Genomic DNA, 18,179 nt, shown 5'->3' on the forward strand with positions numbered 1-18,179 from the left:
ACATGCTAAGAAGTCAGAGGCATAGTTTATTGAGTTCTAGTTTTTAAACTTAAATAATACAATTTTAAAAGAAAATACTTCCCTGGTTATTGTGTTTTCTATACTTACTTGAAACTTCCAAACAAACACATTAAGGCACATAGAGATTTTATCAATGATCTCTAATACCATGGTATTTCCAGTTTTTGATTATTTTTTATGGATTTGTCTGAATATCTGTCCTAAATAATATATCTCTTGATGATCAGTTGGGGATGGCAGAAGCTTATAGCTCCAAAACCAACTGAGATAATTTATTTTAACAGCTACTCAAAGTACTAATAAAAATGAAGCCTGATTAAAGTAGCACTCTGTCTACAAGGAGTATGATTCTACTTAATTCCTAAAATGATTATTATCTCACAAGAAGTACTCTCGTTGACCAATAGCCCACTGTTTAGTAATTTCTGATCATGTCTAATAATAAAATCTGAAATAATCAGGATTTTAAAGTGAAAAAAAACTATACTAGAAAAAAATAGTCTGTGATTCTTTTCACTTGTAACCAAACTTTTAACACCTTCCAAAAGGGTGACACAGCATCTCCAGAGTGAAACAAACAAACAAACAACAAAACAAAACAACAACAAGAACAACAAAAAAACCAAGGAGCCATACAGTTGTTCTTGATTATCCATTTTCTTTAAAGGAAGAAAACCAGATGTGGCTTCTTAATTATGCAACAAAATTTAACTATTTCAATGTTGGCTTTTCATAAAGCATTGTACTACAGCAAATAATATACCAAACCAATCAAAGTCCTAGGCAGTGAAGGATTCACCAATAAGCAATTTAGTGGCTGTGTCAAAAATGTTGTCATGAGAAAAGACATAACTACCAATTACATAATAATATGGTCCTATGATCAGAGCAGAGAGAGAAATTCACTGTGCATGGCAAGGACAATGAAGACAGATCACTAAAGTATTTAGGAAAATAGGTCAAGGGCATTCTGGTGACACACTAGCATAGGGCATGGCATGAACTGACAGAAAAGAAAGGACAAGTAGAGAATGTCAAGGAGCCTACGATGGCCTCAGTCAGGGGAGTGGTTGGAACTGGATGCTGATTAGGAATTTTCTGTACAGCCATGGCTCGAAGCTTAGAGTCCTATGTTCCAACGCCTAGAAGTAAGGTGGCTAGGCATCAGTATAGTAAGAGCACAGGCAACCTTCAGCTCACCATTCACAAATATAAGTCCATATTTTCAGACATGAGCTTATACATTGACAAATAAAAAAATAAAACTCAGTTTGTCTCACAAGCTAAGGTAGGAGGACAATGAAAGGTTGGAAATCAATTAGGGGTAAGGAAAGCTAGAGAGAGAAGGACAGAGTTGAGGAGAGCTAAGAGGAGAAAAAAGAGGGAGAGAGTGGAGAAGGGAGAGAGGAGAGAGGAAGGAAAAGGGAGGGAGAGAAGGGTAGAAAATGAAGATGTAAAATCATGAGTTTGGGATATATAGCCTTGGAAATGAAGAGGCTTCCAACAATTTGGTGGAGCAATACACACACACACACACACACACAAAGATGTTTACAGTGTTACAGTGTTATAAACTTTACGTAGCAGAATGAGATGGACTGAGCCCTAGAGTGTGAGTCTGGCCTGGACAATGTGGCAAAACAGCTAAACATCATCATACAAGCATAAATTACATTCTGATCAACCTCAGTATGTTACAACAGGCAAGAGAGATATGGGGAGGAAGAGGTAGAGCAGAACGGTGATGAGGAGCTAAGGGGTGAGAACAAGGGCAATGCATTACACACATGGAGGAAGTTATAAGGAGCAATTTAACAAAAGTTACTAGTAAGTTAGTATTGAACCCCCCACATAAAACCTTACATAGATGATTGCCAATGAAATGAGGCAATCCAAGAACAAAAGTCAGAGGAAGATTACAGACCAAGGAACACAGTAGTGAAGGAAAAGAATTGACCAAATCAAGAAGAAGGAAATTGACATAGATTTCTACCCACCTGTACCACATATAATTCTTACTTCTACCAGAGAATGCCAAAAGCAGGAGCCAACAGACACTAAAGGAAGCGAGATGAAAATCATGGACAGGATTTTATCAAGACAGAAAACATCGTCACAATGGAACTGCAAGTACAATGACAGGAGAGAATAAGGCATCAGAGGTTTAATCCCTTAGAGACTCCATTTCTTTACTTGGTTAGTTACGATGGAAACAATAAGGCAAAGTAAACTGACTTAGTACATAACCAGAACCCTCATGTGCTTCTATGTAGCTGGGAATGTAAGTATGGAAACAGCAAAGTTGCTTTGCAATAAATGTACAATAATCATATAAGGATTACATATGATAATAACAATCTAGGAAGAAGCCCAGTTTCATGCAGTGGGATTAGCTATACAACAAACATGGGGGAGGAGGGGCTAGGAGATACCTTATTGCAGAAGAAAGCCACAGTGAAGATTAGGTGTGTGTTGGCAGCACAGAGGACAGTGGTCCAGTGGTTCAGATGGACAAAATGGACGAAGGTCTAAAAGAACACACACACAGACACAGACAGACAGACAGACAGACAGACACACACACACACACACACACACACACACACAGAGACTTTTTGTGTTTGAGTAACTACTAAAACTTCAACAATACCACAATACCACAGTCTGGAAACAAAGAAAGAGTCAGTTGAGGACCTAGGGAGGATCAGATCACACACTGTGACAGGCATTTGGATTTCATCTTGCACACAATGGAGTTGGGAGACTTACAGGCTTTAGTAACACATAGTTTTCAGATACTGCACTTGTAGCAGATGTTAAGCACTCTTTCAAGTTTGTTTATTATTTTCCCCACAACAACCCTGTGAGGTAGGTGTAATGATACTCAATTAACAGTCAAAACAAAACAAAAACCTTAAACTTGTTAAGCAATTTACACTTGATTAAGTCGCTACATATGACAGTTGGGATTCCAGATTGTACTACAAAATACATTAGAAAACTGATACACACACAAATACATACATCTACACACAATTATCAACAGGACACATGGCAAGTTTTATCCTTAACGAAACAATAAAAGTTTGCTAATTCAGTATTATAATCAGGCTTGTGGCATCCGTGGCTTTTTATGAGAACACATTAAACATTTCAGACTGATGATACATATACTTAAAATTCTACATTTACAAAAAAACCCCAGAAATTAGTTGATACATAATATAAGAATTTCAAAGACTGGGGTTAGTCAAATATAATTTTATTTCCCTTGAGTCACTTAAAACTATCTGAAAGGAAACAAACAAAAATTCTTAAGATTTATTCCTAAGATATCTAAATTCTAATTGCATATATTATTCTTCTGAAAATAAATTATCTTTTGGATAATAAAAATAGGATATGATATACTAAATTTTTCTTAAGTGAAGTAATTAAAATACTGGCCATTTAGCATGAACTATAAAATTATCTGTCTATATAGTGCTATGGACCAAAACTCATCTCTCTGTGACTCTGGTAAATAAACTACCGGAAGTGTTTCACTTACTGATTGAATACAATAATTTGTTTTTTTTTTTATTTTTAATACCTGATGTTAAAACATACTGTATTTTTTAACATCTACTTTGGATAATGTAAAAAATATTACTAAATCAAAAGATATTCTACAAATCTGTGAATAACATTTAAAAATTCAAAACTATAGAACTCTTTAGAATTTATTTTAAAATAATTGAAGCTACATAAAATCTACCTTGCAAAATTTTCTACTTGGCCCTACTTTCTCATCAGTATCTTTCTGATCCAACAAGTACTTTTCAAGTTCCCCTATGAAAGCGAGAAGTTGCTAGAACATTACTGACAGGTGTTTGAGTACCTATCATTTAAGGAGTTAAAATTGTATTTATACACTGGCTTTACTTATTTTATTGCAAATTGAAAATTATATGCAGAGTAAAAACTCGCATATTCATTAAGGTTTAATTATTCTCATGCTAATATTTATTTCTGAATTCTCAAACAATGAAGTTCGTGTTAATTTAATAATCGCAACCACAGTTCTAGTCGTTCAGAGTCAAATGGAGGAACCCATTCTCATACAGAGACAGTCTGCAATTACTCTACTGTATGAGAGTAACTTCTAAGAACCTGAAGGCACAGTGTGCTGAGACTTCACAACACAGATTCTGCACTAAGTTCAAGGAACACAGGCATGAATTCAGTGCATTTCTACCTAAAGTCTCAATCAAAACTGCAGAGTCAAATGGCCACAAATTGAATCTAGTAAGCTGTCAAACTTGCATTGCCACACACTAAGTATAAAAAGGGAACTCTGAATAATTCTAAACGCACTCAGTTATGTAACAAGTGCAACTGATGACTTTTAAAACCCAATATAATATATGAAACATACCCATTCCTCCCAGAGTTAATAAAAAGAAAGAGTGAGCTGTAGTTAAATTTTACCTGTTTTGAAAACATGCAAAAGTGATAGTGATTTTAATAAACTGGTAATGTCTTCTTGATAGAAAGACAAACAGTGATACATCTATATTTTACTTTAAAACTATTAAGTTCAGTTGGTATTTTATTAAGTCTTAAGTCTACAAATAATAGAATAAATTAAAATGTATGTTGTCTCTGTTTAAATAAAACTTTACTCTGAATATAAATCAAGTTTGCTTTTCAAATTCATTTGATTTTTAAAAGTTTTGAGAATTGTAATAAATGTACTTAAAAAAAACACTTCATTTCCAAATTTTCTATTATGAAATCAAAAGTAGTAGAAAGACTCTAGAGGAAACCCACTATCTTCCTAAGACTATACCCACACCACTCAGCTGTTAACCACTACAAACAATATTCTAACTAGAAGAAATTCATATAAAAACATAATATGAAATACCATTTTGAATATAAGGAATTCTACTTGTGTTAGGAAGAAGATTCAAGGGGTCTCTAGAAAAACCTCTTTTTCTATCTGCTTCCTTATAGAAGTAAATAAATAAGCTGTTTTGAAATTAACCTTAATCATGTTTGAGGAAGAATCTATAAACACAGATGTGTATATAAGTATCTTCAATTTATAGTTCATAACGGATACTAACCTAAACCAAATGACAATATGTGATTTGTGATTAAGACTGTAGGAAGACAAGGGAACCCTAAACTTTTTGACATAGGAATGTCAAGGGGCTCATCAAGAATAAATAAATAAAAATAAACAAACAGCATATCATACCACTGAACTTTAAAAAATTCTAAAATAGCAAAATAAAACCATCTGCACAGATAGTATAATACAAACAAAAATTTCTTAATGATGTTTATATAATAAAAGTAAAAACATTTTCAATCAACAAAAATCCATTAAATAAATGGGAGACAGAGGCCACAGTATATTGTGTTTTATTATTTAACTGTTTACTTTCTCCCATGCCTGGATTCAAAACATACTTTTTATAATTCAAACTTGGTGTTTCCAAATAAAAGAAGCCAACTAAGTTCATCACATACTGGCTTTCCTTCAAAACGCTTGCTAGAGGCAGCGTCAGCACTAACCCACAGGCCTCTGCTAACAAGGCCAAGGGGCTGCTTCTGCTGGAACGTGGAGAGCCAACCTTAACCATATGGCTCTACTGCTTATGGATGCTCTGGCTACTTCAAAACCTGAATACAACTTGATTCCTTTAAATTTTGGTTTGTGAACAAGTCACAAAAAATATGTTAGTTTCTCTTGGTTTTCATAATAAACTTAATTTCCAAAGAGTAGGTCCATCCATTTATGAAGTATACAACTTGGTACCGATCACAAATCACATTTAGAGCCAGGGAGAGAAGCAGTGTGTTTACCTGACCTCCAGAGCTATCTGTCAATCTCTCTTACTGAGTTTTCCAGGCTACGGTGGGTACACAAGAAACTTACAGTCTATGTAGTACTCCTAGTCACTGTCATTCTGCAGATGGCACAGTGGAGAAATACCTTCCGTAGAGGCCCATGTACGATGTCTTCTGCAGCTGGCAGCACCTAGGGGAAAGTGCGCTGTTAAACAGTTGCTGCGTTCCACTTCAGTAGTGGCTGCAATTCGGTGGTGGGTGAAGTGATTCCTGTACATACATACAGGGGTGAAGAGTACTATAGAAAATGAACATATTTAAGAACAAGAGCGACTGTGTGGAAACTACCACGGCAAAACAGAATACATCACTCAGTCACAAGAGACCTACACAGATGACTTCCATTCATTTAAAGGCTGGATGTTAAAAACTGACTGCAAGGAACAGAATACAGCTGTTCAATTCACAACACAGTTATAAAGTAAATGTAAAACATGGTAAAAAAAAATAAACCCAAGCATATATTCATTTATAACATCATGGCAACAGAAATGTACCTAGAATAAGTACATTTATACAGTAACATCTACTACTGTTCAGCCAGTTCACTGTTTTTTTGTTGTTTGAAGATGACAGATCAAGGAGGTGGGGGATCCAAAACAGGATGCGACAACAAACTCAAAGCCAAGTCACACAAATATAGTTAGAGAAATGGGGAGAAAAAAGTCATTCCAAAACTGTAAATTATTTTATTTTAATTTTTAATGAAGTGACTGGTTATCACCACCTAGTGAAAAATTATGTTTCAAATTATGGAATTTTAAAATTATCTTGTACACGGAACAGCTGCCGTCCTCCAACCTTAAACTGGGTTACTCTCTAGAAACATTCATAGGACCACGTAAACAGTGTGCTAATGAAGAACATTATGGCTTTAGTTCATCACTACTGAAGTTTATTACTGCATCTTGAATTTGCTACACTAATGTTCTTTACCTACAATTCACCTTTGGTTGGATTAGAGAGAATTCAATATCTAGTCTCTAAGGCTGGCAATTCTCCATGTTGAAGGGGCATCCGCATTTCCTGTCTCTACTAACACTTCATGTCTATACTCTTCTCCATAGTTCACACTATTTTATTTTTGGCTTAATATCTAAAAGTATTTGTTTGGAATGTCATCTAAATAATAATATCTATTTTAAAAATAAATCTAAAAGTAGCAACTAGTTGTAATTAACAGTAGGCTTAAACAAGAATGTAGAGGAAAACTGCAACATAATTTTCTATTTCTTTCTCTTTTCTGATAGAGCCACTCAGTTAAATGTCTTAAAACTATCTTTGGAAACACGGCGGCCATGCTGTATATGCCTCAGACTATGGAATGTGTGTTCTTAAACTAAGAACTGATCGCTACCACAAAACTCAGATCACATTACTTAAGAAACATAAAACTCCTGAGACTGTGGTGGTTTGAGTGAAAGTCCAACAAATCTGTCATAAAAGTTGCTCTTTAAGTCAAGAATTTTTAGTCTAATTTGTGAATTTATTTACACTGACACATATACTCAGTTCAGTCAGAAATAGCTACTACCATTCCCCACTCAGCTTTCTTGTCTTTCTACAGTTAAGATACAGTACAAATAAATAGCATTTTGGTTTTGGGTCAGCATGTAGTAAAAAGGAGAAAGGAAAGAGTTACTAGTCTCTTCATTTACAAGACAGGACCGGAGTCCTCGGCACAGCTTTCATACAAAAGGCATATAAAAGCCAGGAATTCTATAAAACTGCACACCAAAATAAAGACACATGAGCCCTTCAATTCTTCCACTGAAAATATACCATAATCTTTTGTAAGGTTCATAACATGTTCTCCAGTGTCTCCCATAAATTTCAAGGAATTACTAATGAATCATTTAAGAAATTCAATATAAAAAGTAGAGGTAGTCTTTGTAAATGTATAAGTCTAAGTAGCTGCTGCTTCTCATGTGAAATGAATCTCCATTTACAGGGATATTCTCCAACACCACACATCCTGTATGAGACATGCATTTTCACACTTGGCCTTCTATATCAATGGCAGCGACTAGTGAGTGACCCGGCTTCTTTCCAGTGTCCCATATTCATTTACTACTATGTAAAGTTACTTTCATTTAGCCATTGTTTTCTAAAGTTTAAAATCACAAAGCATACATTTCAATAATTATTTGAAATTACAAAACTGCCAAAGATAAGTTGAGGCTACGATTCCATTAGTCTCCACTCCCCAATGCCACAGTTCATTGGTCTGCCTCTTTTATTACATTTACTCTCAACAATGACAGCTATGGAAAATTTGGCTTGAATTGTTTATATAAAATGATTTCACTTCCTTTGTCGCTCTTTCATTCTCACCACATGTAAATATATTTAAAAAATCACTGAATTTGTAAAATATAGCAGAAGATTGCATGTTTGCAAAGATAATGGTATTACTGGTCTGCTTTTAAAATTTATTTTCCCAAATCTTTGGAAATGTAGTTTTCTGAAGATAAAAGGTAATACAAATTCAAAAGTATACGTGCTTTTAGGGAAGGAGTCTTTGAACTGTCACAAGACAGTACATTTTGTCCTAAAAATAAATGCAAAATGCTGCCATATTATAGAAGACATGGTGTGGAACTTCTTAAAGTGAGATGTCCTATAAAACCAAGAAAACAGCAGGTAACTCCCACCATTTCTTACTCAGTAGGCAAAACGTTTATTAACGGATATTACAAAAATATAGAGTGTCCCAAGCATTTCAATGTAAATAGACTTTCCTAGAGACTTTTCCTAGTAGGCTCAGATGTTCTGTAGTGGTATGCACACAGCAGGAGCAGGATAGTTTGATGTGAAGGCACAGATGAGAGGAGCAGTCCAGCCAGAATCTGCACTGGAAAAAATGAGTGTAAAATACACATGCAGGAGCCTGTAAGGACAAGACTATGGAAGGCCCAATATGTTAAGACATTAGAGCATATTTTCCTCTAAGAAGGGCACTTAGGTAAGCACTGTGTGAAATTCACTCTAATCACATCATAGAAAATGAAATTAATTAGAGATATGGATAATTCAATTGAGGAAATGATTATAGGAACATAGACTTTAAAAAAATACTAAAAGGGCTTTCAAAATAAAACTCCCAAGATTTAGAATCTAGCTTAGTGGCAGAGACTTGCCTAGCATGTGTAAGGCCTTGAGTGCAAACCCAGCAAAGCACTGTAAGACAAATAAACAATAAATTATATACTATGTAAATCCCTAAAAGGAGAAAAACTATGGAATATGTCAAAGTTATTTTCAGAAGTCTGAGTCTGAATAAAAGGATTCATTGATTCGCTTAACAACAAAACACTGTTTCTTCAGTTTCAGGTCCAATACCACATACTAGGTAAAGCTGTCACTGAAAGTGTCACCTAACTTTTGAAGTATATTCTAATAGAAGAAATATCGAGCCATTAAATATAAAATGCAGTGAATGCTTGCAAGAAGTGTATAAACCCAAAACAAATCCATGATATGGAAATGAGATGACAAAGGTACTGTTGACAGGTTCGCAGAGAAGATCAAGGAAACACAGTATTTCAAATTTAGTGACCAATTACATGGCATAAAAATGCTGCAAGGTTAAAGAGTAAGCATGATGAAGTGGTAGAATATGCTTCTTGGGATACATCCAGCAGGAATGGAACTTCCAGCAAGCCTAGCAAAGTGTGATCAGACAAGGTTGGGACATTTCTGCCAAAGAGATACCGCCTTGTATTGCTCACATGAGTGGTCCTTCCTCAGCTCCTCTTATTGCTGAACGACTCTCTCTATACACCAGTCATCAGCCATGAAGAAATGGCACCTCTGAGCCAATTGAGATATACAATGCACTATGTGAAGACACTCAAGTAGAGCTAGCCATTGTTTCTCATGTTGCACAGAATGCAGGGGAACTACTTAAGTGTAAGGCTGGATAGCAGAGACCAAAGGGAAGGAACAACAAATCTCAAATAAGTAAGCCTTTCCCCCTTCACCGCACTTCTCCATGAGCCAGCGCAGGGTTGAAATGGTAATGGGTTAGATTATTCTCTTCTCATAGAAGGAAAGCAGAGTGAGCAGTTACACATCAGCTTTTTCTGCTGCCACATCACTGGACAGGCTACATCTGACCAGCGTTAAGCAACAAGGGGGAGGATGCTATAAACTGACTATGAGGTTAAGGTTCCCATGAGAGAGATTACATAGACCTAAAATGTCCAGAGTGAAAGAGCCAATAGATGCTAGTGTGCTTAACTGTGACCAAGGCTCACACTGAAAACAAAGAAAACCATGCAGTTTACACATCCCTTCTATTCCTCACCTCAGCCAATACGGTTTATGGAACAGTTATCAGTAAGGAGGTGGCTAGTGACTCTCATCAGTCATTTTCCTAGAGTGTCCCATGGGTATCTGGGCAAATATCAGCATTAACTTATTACTTATTTTTGTAGCATCTACTAGTCTGGGGGTGTATAGGAACTTTCTTCAAGTTTTTCTTCAGATAACGATTAGAGAATTGTGGGCCAGTGAGAAGAAGGCTCAGCAGGTTAAGGCTCTTAAGGTGAAGGTGAAGGTGGCCAGTGTTAGAGGTCTAGGATGCACAAGGTGAAGCAGGAACCACCCTACAAGGTATCCTCTGATGTCCACATAGCAAATGCATGACAAGAACAAAGAACATGCCGACATACAATAAATACCAAGAACAAAGAACATGCTGACATACAATAAATAGAATTTTAATAACAAAACTGACTTTACACACACACACACACACACACACACGTGGCTTGCTGGAAGTTCCATTCCTGCTGGACGTATCCCAAGAAGCATATTCTACCACTTCACCATGCTTACGCGCGCGCGTGCGTGTGTTGGAACTAATTCAAAGTCTGGAAAATTTAACAGGAATACTAAGTGATTAAAATTATATAAATGCAAATATTTTTGCAGATTTGTAGAGAACATTTGGTTTCATAGACACTAAAAAGTAAAGGCTGGAGATGTAGTTTCAGGGTCAGAGCAGTTTCCTAGCATGATCACAGCCTTGGAGTCCATCCTCAGCACTGTAAACGAAATAGGAAACCTAAAAATTATAATTCTTGAAGATATCAAGTCAGAAAACTGTAGATAAAGATACACTAGAATAAGGTTTTTTTGTTTCAAATGAACACTTGCTATTTACACATAGAAATCCAAAACAATTTTAGAGAATGTTCTGGTCTAACTCGTAGTTTAATAACATAATATCTTCCTCATCTTCTGAACATTTAACATTTAAATTAATATTTGAAGGAGGATTCTCAAAAACTCAGGTACTTCACTTTAAATAAAGGCATCAGCATTTTACATAACTAAATTATACATGAACTTATCCCTGTCTAAATGTCATACTTTTCAAGGATATGGTAACATTACATTGATGCTTACAACTGTAAGAATAATCCACTCATTTTACAATCATTTGTCATTCTAAGTCAGTATACACAATTCAACACAAATTCTCTCAGCCACTCCTCAGAGGCACAAAGCAATAATGGCTGCTGTGATAATTTATAAGTACATACTTTTAGAGGCTGTAAGGTTATTTTACCACTTCCTATTACTATATAAAAACTAGTCATTTGACACTAAATTATTAAAATAATCTACTATAAAACTAATTGGTGGAGCACAATCTAAGAACGGAGAATTCTGAGTGCTTTGTGATAAATCTCCAAGAGAGGAAGACAAGAGTCTTATGGCCTCAGTTTCCTTGAAACACAGAATTATTCTTGGAATGTGCTTGTGTGCTCTTCTCATGTGTAATGGGTTGGGCTGAGTTTACCTCACCTGTGGTTATTCATATGCCTCTAGGCAAAAGACATGTTTTGACCAGTGTAACTTGTTCTAATGACTGTATCCTCTACTCAGGCAGTTGACTTTTTTGACCCTCATAGTAAACTTGCCTGATGCTCTGAATAACGTTGGCCAATGTAGGAGACTTTAGCATGCATGATCACACATTCTGTTATCATGAAAGCTCGTCCACAGGAGAGAGACAGACATTCAGGTCAGTGCCAACACAGGTATCTCTGGACCTATGTCAGACATGCATGGTTTCTTCAGCAATAGGAACTTACCTTCCACCTCTGGGAGCCAACAAGGGCAACAGCAAAAGGCTGTATGTTCTAGGAGTCTCTTGAGTAACCCTGACCAACAACTCAGAAGAGGACTTCTGATGTCTGGTATTGGGATTTTTGTTAGGTAGTCTTTAGCTCTTAGAAGGAATACCATATTTACACAAATATTATATATAATATAGGTATCTTTTAAATTTTAGTCAAATAGTTAATTGATCCCTGGTTGCTTTTTCAGACATATGATTGTTAGGGAAGAGCACATCATTTGCTTGTCCAGTTGAAATGCTCAGCCCTGAAAAAATACATACAAGTAACATTGTATGGACTAAGTAGGTTGTATTTAGAAAAATATGTGTTTATACATATTCACATATGCATACAATAAAAATAAAAAAACATGGTATGAATTTTAAGGAAAGTGGAAAAAACTATTTAGGAGGGTTGAGGATAAGAAAGGGAAGAGAGAAATGTAATTGTAATTTCAAAAATATGGTTGCTCTAATCTGAAGACTAGACTACAATGAAAGGATCTGATACAGTTTTCTACCTTAAAGAAGTCTTAAAAATAATTTTGAATTTGTATAGATTTATTCACACCCTTCTGCCTTTATCTTTAGTATTCCGCTGATATTCCCCCAGCTACTTTCATAATTTTATCATAACATTCCTGTACAATAATAGCTATCAAATCTACAAAAATGTGAAGTAAACAGCAAACTAGATTAAAACGTACAACTCACTAGCAAAGAAAATCAGTTTTTCTCCAGTAAAGTGTCATTCAGTATAGCAACCACACTCCAAGACCTAGGAGATGTTGGCCAACACAAAACTGACTCTGGATACATTGTGAGCTTTTGTCTTCTTAGTTATTTGTTTTAGGATGCAGTTTTACTCTATCTGTCTGTCTATCTACCTATCTATCATCTATCTCTCTATCTATCTATCTATCTATCTATCTATCTACTACCTATTTATGAGAGACAGAATTTGAAGTTGAGTGGGAACAGAAACACGATGAAAATGTGTATAGAAAGAAACTGGTAAAAGTACAGTTGAGCACTCTCATTGGACTTAAGACCTGCATAACTAAGGGGAGATCCTGTACTGGAAACCTAGCTAAGTACCAAGAACAAAGGAAGTCATGGGTATTGGAAGAGATTTTACAAACAGTAATTTACTCACCAGCAGAATCCCTAACAACAGTCCATAAGCATTGGTCCTTAGAGTCATATCTTATCTCTTCATCAAAGAAAACTTCTCTTTATAATAAATAGAAACTACCACAAAACAACAACAACAACAACAAAAAACCTTCAACCAATCAAAATACAGAGTTGTATAGCCTAGTCCCAGTAGAACCACTTACAAAACATTCCACTATCTAAGGGAACATTGCAGAAAATGAAGCAAAAAAGATTGTAAGAGGCGGCGGATCAGGGATTTTGCTGTATCTCTTAGCAATGTCAGAGGTTAGATCATCAAATTCATTCACATAACTGCCCAAATGTAAGCCTAAACAAAGACAACATCAGTAAGGATGCTAAACTAGACAGAACATACAAAGTCTCAAACTTACAAACAACTACCTGCCCTTAAGGAATGCTGGAACAAAGAGCCTTCTTAGGTTAGAGTACAGCAACTGGTTGTCCAATAACAAATGGTCAGACCTGAAAATATTCATACAAGTAACATTATATGGATGCAACAGTTTATATGCAATGATAATTTGTAAAAATAATAATACTGAGGGAATGAATTAGAACACGAGTGGGAGAAGTATGTGGGATGGTTTGGGGAAAGGAAATGGAGAAATGCTGTAATTAAATTATAATGTAAAACATGAAAAAAGAAAATAAATTAGCATATAATTGGAGGCTAGAGATATAGTGCAGCAAGCAAGAGGAATGGCTGCTCCTTAAGAAGCTCCAGTCTGAGTCTCAGCACACACATGGCTGCTTACAACCAACTGTGAGTCCATCCAGTTCCTGCATATGCAGGGCCCTCTTCTCACCTTCATGGCCATGTAAAACATGTGGTGCCCAGAGAGTAATGGAAACAAAGCACCACAAAATAATTTTATTTAAAAAGTACAACCAGGCAGTTCAAAGTCAATATGTAGTACAGCAACTGTGGAATTTATTCTTACACTCATCCTTATTGAACTCTGTTACTATAACCGTGAATTGCATTAAATTATCTCTTTAGGCATATGGTATTATTATAGATTTATTATAAAATAAATATGAGATTATTTAAGTTACGCATCTACAAAATGTAGTCATGTATGTATTAGAGACCCTCAAGTTTTATCAGTTGTCTTTTAGATACTTGAATCTAAACATTCATTAGCATTTAATTCATGCTGCATATCCAAATTATCATTTATCATAAACCAAAAATAAATGGTTGCCATAGCCTAGGACTGTACCTTCTCTTTAAGCATATGTTAAAATGCCTTTAAATAATCACATTTAATGATAATTTTTCTCATAATTTTCTTAAGTGAAAATGAATGAGAAAGTTTGAACTGCAAAAAACATTAAAATACAGCATAATATAAATAGGCAATAATTGTGTTACCTTAATAAAGTGAAGAGCTTACTGAGTAAAGAAATACGACTCTGCTCTTTGGCTCCACACCACAAAAGACACTTGTTTTGCCACTAGAAAGCAAAACAGAATTTTGCACTTCCTGAGGCTTTCATTGATAAGATTACAGTAGCTACAGAATTTTGTAATTCACAGGAAATCTAGATTAAATAGTAAAGTTTCATTCAATGAGGCCCTTAGTCTAGGAAGTAAGATTTCATATAAAATCCTGTCAGAATAATACTATAGTAGGACAAACCAAAAGAACTATAAACAAATTTCATTTATACCCCTAGTTTCATAAAATTATGTATATATGTAAACTTATAAGCATATATACATAAATAAAACACATTTGTAAATCTGTATATATCCACACAGACTCAATCACACAATCTCTCTCTCTCTCTTTCTCTCTCTCTCTCTCTCACACACACACACACACACACACACACACACACACACGCTTACTTTAGGACAATGATGAGATCTTTTATGTTGTTTTTCCTGATTTGTTCACTTGTGAATTAATTCAGTTACAATAACATTGGTATAGAGCTATTCAGGTTCTATATAATTCCTACTTAAGAATTGTGTTAGCATTTACTGCTGAGGCTCGTACTAACAGTTATTATCATATGCCAATATGCTCAAAACTTTGAAACGATATCCTGTAAATGCTTTACTAATAGTTGAAAAGGCTAAATAAATTTGAAGACTCCTATCACTGCTATAGAAAACAAGCATAAAACTTAAGAATACACTTAAAGTTCATCTTACTCCAATCAGAGGGTCAATGTCTAAAAAAACAACTGACAACAAAACCTGGAGATGTGAACGACTGGGAACTCTCCTTCAGCATTGGTGCCAATGCAGACTGCCCCAGCCATCTTGGAAAGAAGTGTGGAGAATTCTCAAAAAGCTAAGAATAAAATACAGCTCTTTGGCATATTCCCAAAAGAATAGATATCTTATTGCACAGATATTGGCCAAGCCACATTCACTGCTGGCTTAACTATCAAGGGCTAGTGAACTCATGGATTGTGGAGAACCTACAACCAAAACTTTATTAAGCAAGTATAGTATTCGCTACTGATTCACAATAGATAGAAAATAAAAACAAATCAAGTATCATTCAACAAATGGATAATAAAACTGTGGTAAACATACATTATAGAATACTATTCAGCATTAAGGAAAAATGAAATCATGAACTTTGCTGCTAAATGCATAGAAGAAAAGACCATACTGAGTGAAGTAACCCAGATGCAGAAAGATGAATGTCAAATGCTCTCTCTTGTATGTGCCTCCTAGCTCCAAACCTCCAGATGGGAAGGCATAGACTTGAATAATTACAAAAAACAAAAAGGTAAAGAAGGACCACTGTTGGGAGGTTCAGTGGAAAAGGGAATAAAAGAAGACAGGCTATCTGCAATGGGAAATGGAAAAACTGGGGCTCCAATATGTGAGGGCATAAATACAGAAGAAAGGGGTGGGGGATAAAGGTGAAATAAAACTATGTTTGAAAAGGTCACAAGGAGGTGCCGGGCAGTGATAGTGCTTGCCTTTGATTCCAGCACTTGGGAGGCAGAGGCAGGTGGATTTCTGAGTTCAAAGTCAGCCTGGTCTACAAATTATTGTAGAAGAATATCCTGTCTTGGAAAACAAAATGGAAAAAAAAAACAAAAAACAAAAACAACAACAACAAGAAGACAACAACAACAAAAACAACAACAAAGTAAATGTCACAAAAAATCATACTATTAACTGACATCCCAAAATACTAATAAGTTGGTGAATAAATATACAAATATACTTTAAATAAAATTGTCACTTCCATGCTGACAATACTCCCTCCAAGAGCCAAAGACAATTTAACAAATACACCAACACCAGGCATGAGAAGCTCTCTTTTGATCTGTTGCTCAGTATTTTCCAAGAGAGTCTACAAACACTGCAAGCTATTGCTATTGCCCTAGGTTGCACCCCCGAGGTGGGAGGCAAATCCTATTGCTGAAGACACTAGCACTTCAGACATAGGACTCAAAAGGCCCTAGGCTGGAACTAATATAAATGCTTCCTCCCTGAGGACTAGCTTTCTTGGTGCCAGAAGGTACCAAGTAAGCTTACAAAGGAGGGAGGCAACCAGCAGTCCTATCCTGCTATAATGCTTATGAACCTCTTCACTGACCAAGCATGATGTCATAATCCCTAAGGTGCAATAGTGGCACATATACCTCTGCAGTAACCAACAGCTCTTTAGTGGAACATAAGACTTACTCGAGAAGAAAAAAATTATTCCTGGTCCTGGCAGCCATGTCAAGTATAACTACCCAGGGCTAGCGAACTCATGGACTGTGGAGATCCTACAAACAAAACTTTACTAAACCAGTATAGTATAGCCCTTAAACTATACTTAAAATATTTGTCCTTGCACCCACAAATATATATAGTACTTGCTCCTTATAACAGCAACTTTTCATTGGAACAGATAAAGAGCTTTATGGAAAAACCACAACCACTCCAAATGTAAAGTAGTAGCACCAATCCTAATAGATATAGCACATCTATAACACAACTCCTGTCCATAAGATTTAAGGAACATTGTTGAAGAGAGGGCAGAAAGATTGTTAGAGCTAGAGAATCACAGAGTTTTTTGTGAGATTGTGTCTTCTAGTAATGTCAAAAGATATAAACATGCTAAAGTAGATGGATATGAAAGTTTATAATATCTCAACCCTACAAAAAGGACTGCAGGTGCCTAAGGAATTCTGATAGTGGAAGAAATCCTCTTCCCTAGGTAAGAGCATACCAACTGCTTATCCAAGTGATGAGCCCTGAAACAAACATACAAGTAACATTATATAGACCGAGAAGGCTACACTTATGTACTTTAGAATATATATATATATATATATATATTCAAATATGCATATAACAATTAAAAAGGCCATGAACTTGAACGAGAACAAGAAGGCTATGTTAAAGAGTTTAGAGGTAGGAAAGGGGACGAAGAAAAAGAATATACACAAAGTAGTTAGACGAAATGGAACAAAATTGAAAGCAGGAAAACATTTTGTGTGTGTGTGATCAAACACTTAAAAACTCTCTTGATGTTAAAATCTATTTGAATGTCATATGAGATTTGTGAGTAAAGATAAGAGAATTATATCTCATCTCAAACCTTTTTGTACTTTAACTACAGTAGCTGACACAGGAGAATAATTTCCTGCTTCACTGTGCTGACAGTGTACCACCTAGACTCAGAAATTATATTCACAGCAGTAAGGCAATAGGCGTCTGCATTCAGTGAAGAAACATAAAATTTCACAAAACAGATATTACTTATTATTGTAATAAAAATCATATAGTATTGAACAGAATTTATTGTTAACTAATTATGCTAAGTAAAACTAAGTTTATTTTGAATTTCAAGTGCTTGGCTGAAACATTTCATTCAAAACCAGAACTTTTGGGATTTTTTTATAAAACTTAAGTCTTAGAAAAAAGTAGATATCTAATTCAACTCCTGAAAAAAGAATTCTCACATTATCAAAAATT

At 35.4% G+C, this 18,179-nt stretch overlaps 1 protein-coding gene across 12 annotated transcripts in view; it reads right to left on the reverse strand.

Moving 5' to 3' along the window:
- Nova1 (NOVA alternative splicing regulator 1) overlaps positions 1-18,179 on the reverse strand; it is a 119,953-nt gene that overhangs the window by 60,358 nt on the left and 41,416 nt on the right. For 4 of the 12 annotated variants that reach the window (XM_028757451.1, XM_028757448.1, XM_028757449.1 and 1 more), the window contains one exon: positions 5,951-6,052. The exons of the other annotated variants lie outside the window; for them this stretch is intronic. The gene's annotated coding sequence lies outside the window, so the exon portion shown is untranslated. The remainder of the gene's footprint in view (positions 1-5,950; positions 6,053-18,179) is intronic. 12 annotated transcript variants of the gene reach the window in all.

This window comes from Grammomys surdaster, unplaced genomic scaffold (genome assembly GCF_004785775.1).
Source record: "Grammomys surdaster isolate TR1022 unplaced genomic scaffold, NIH_TR_1.0 126163, whole genome shotgun sequence".
Classification (NCBI taxonomy): Eukaryota; Metazoa; Chordata; class Mammalia; order Rodentia; family Muridae; genus Grammomys; species Grammomys surdaster.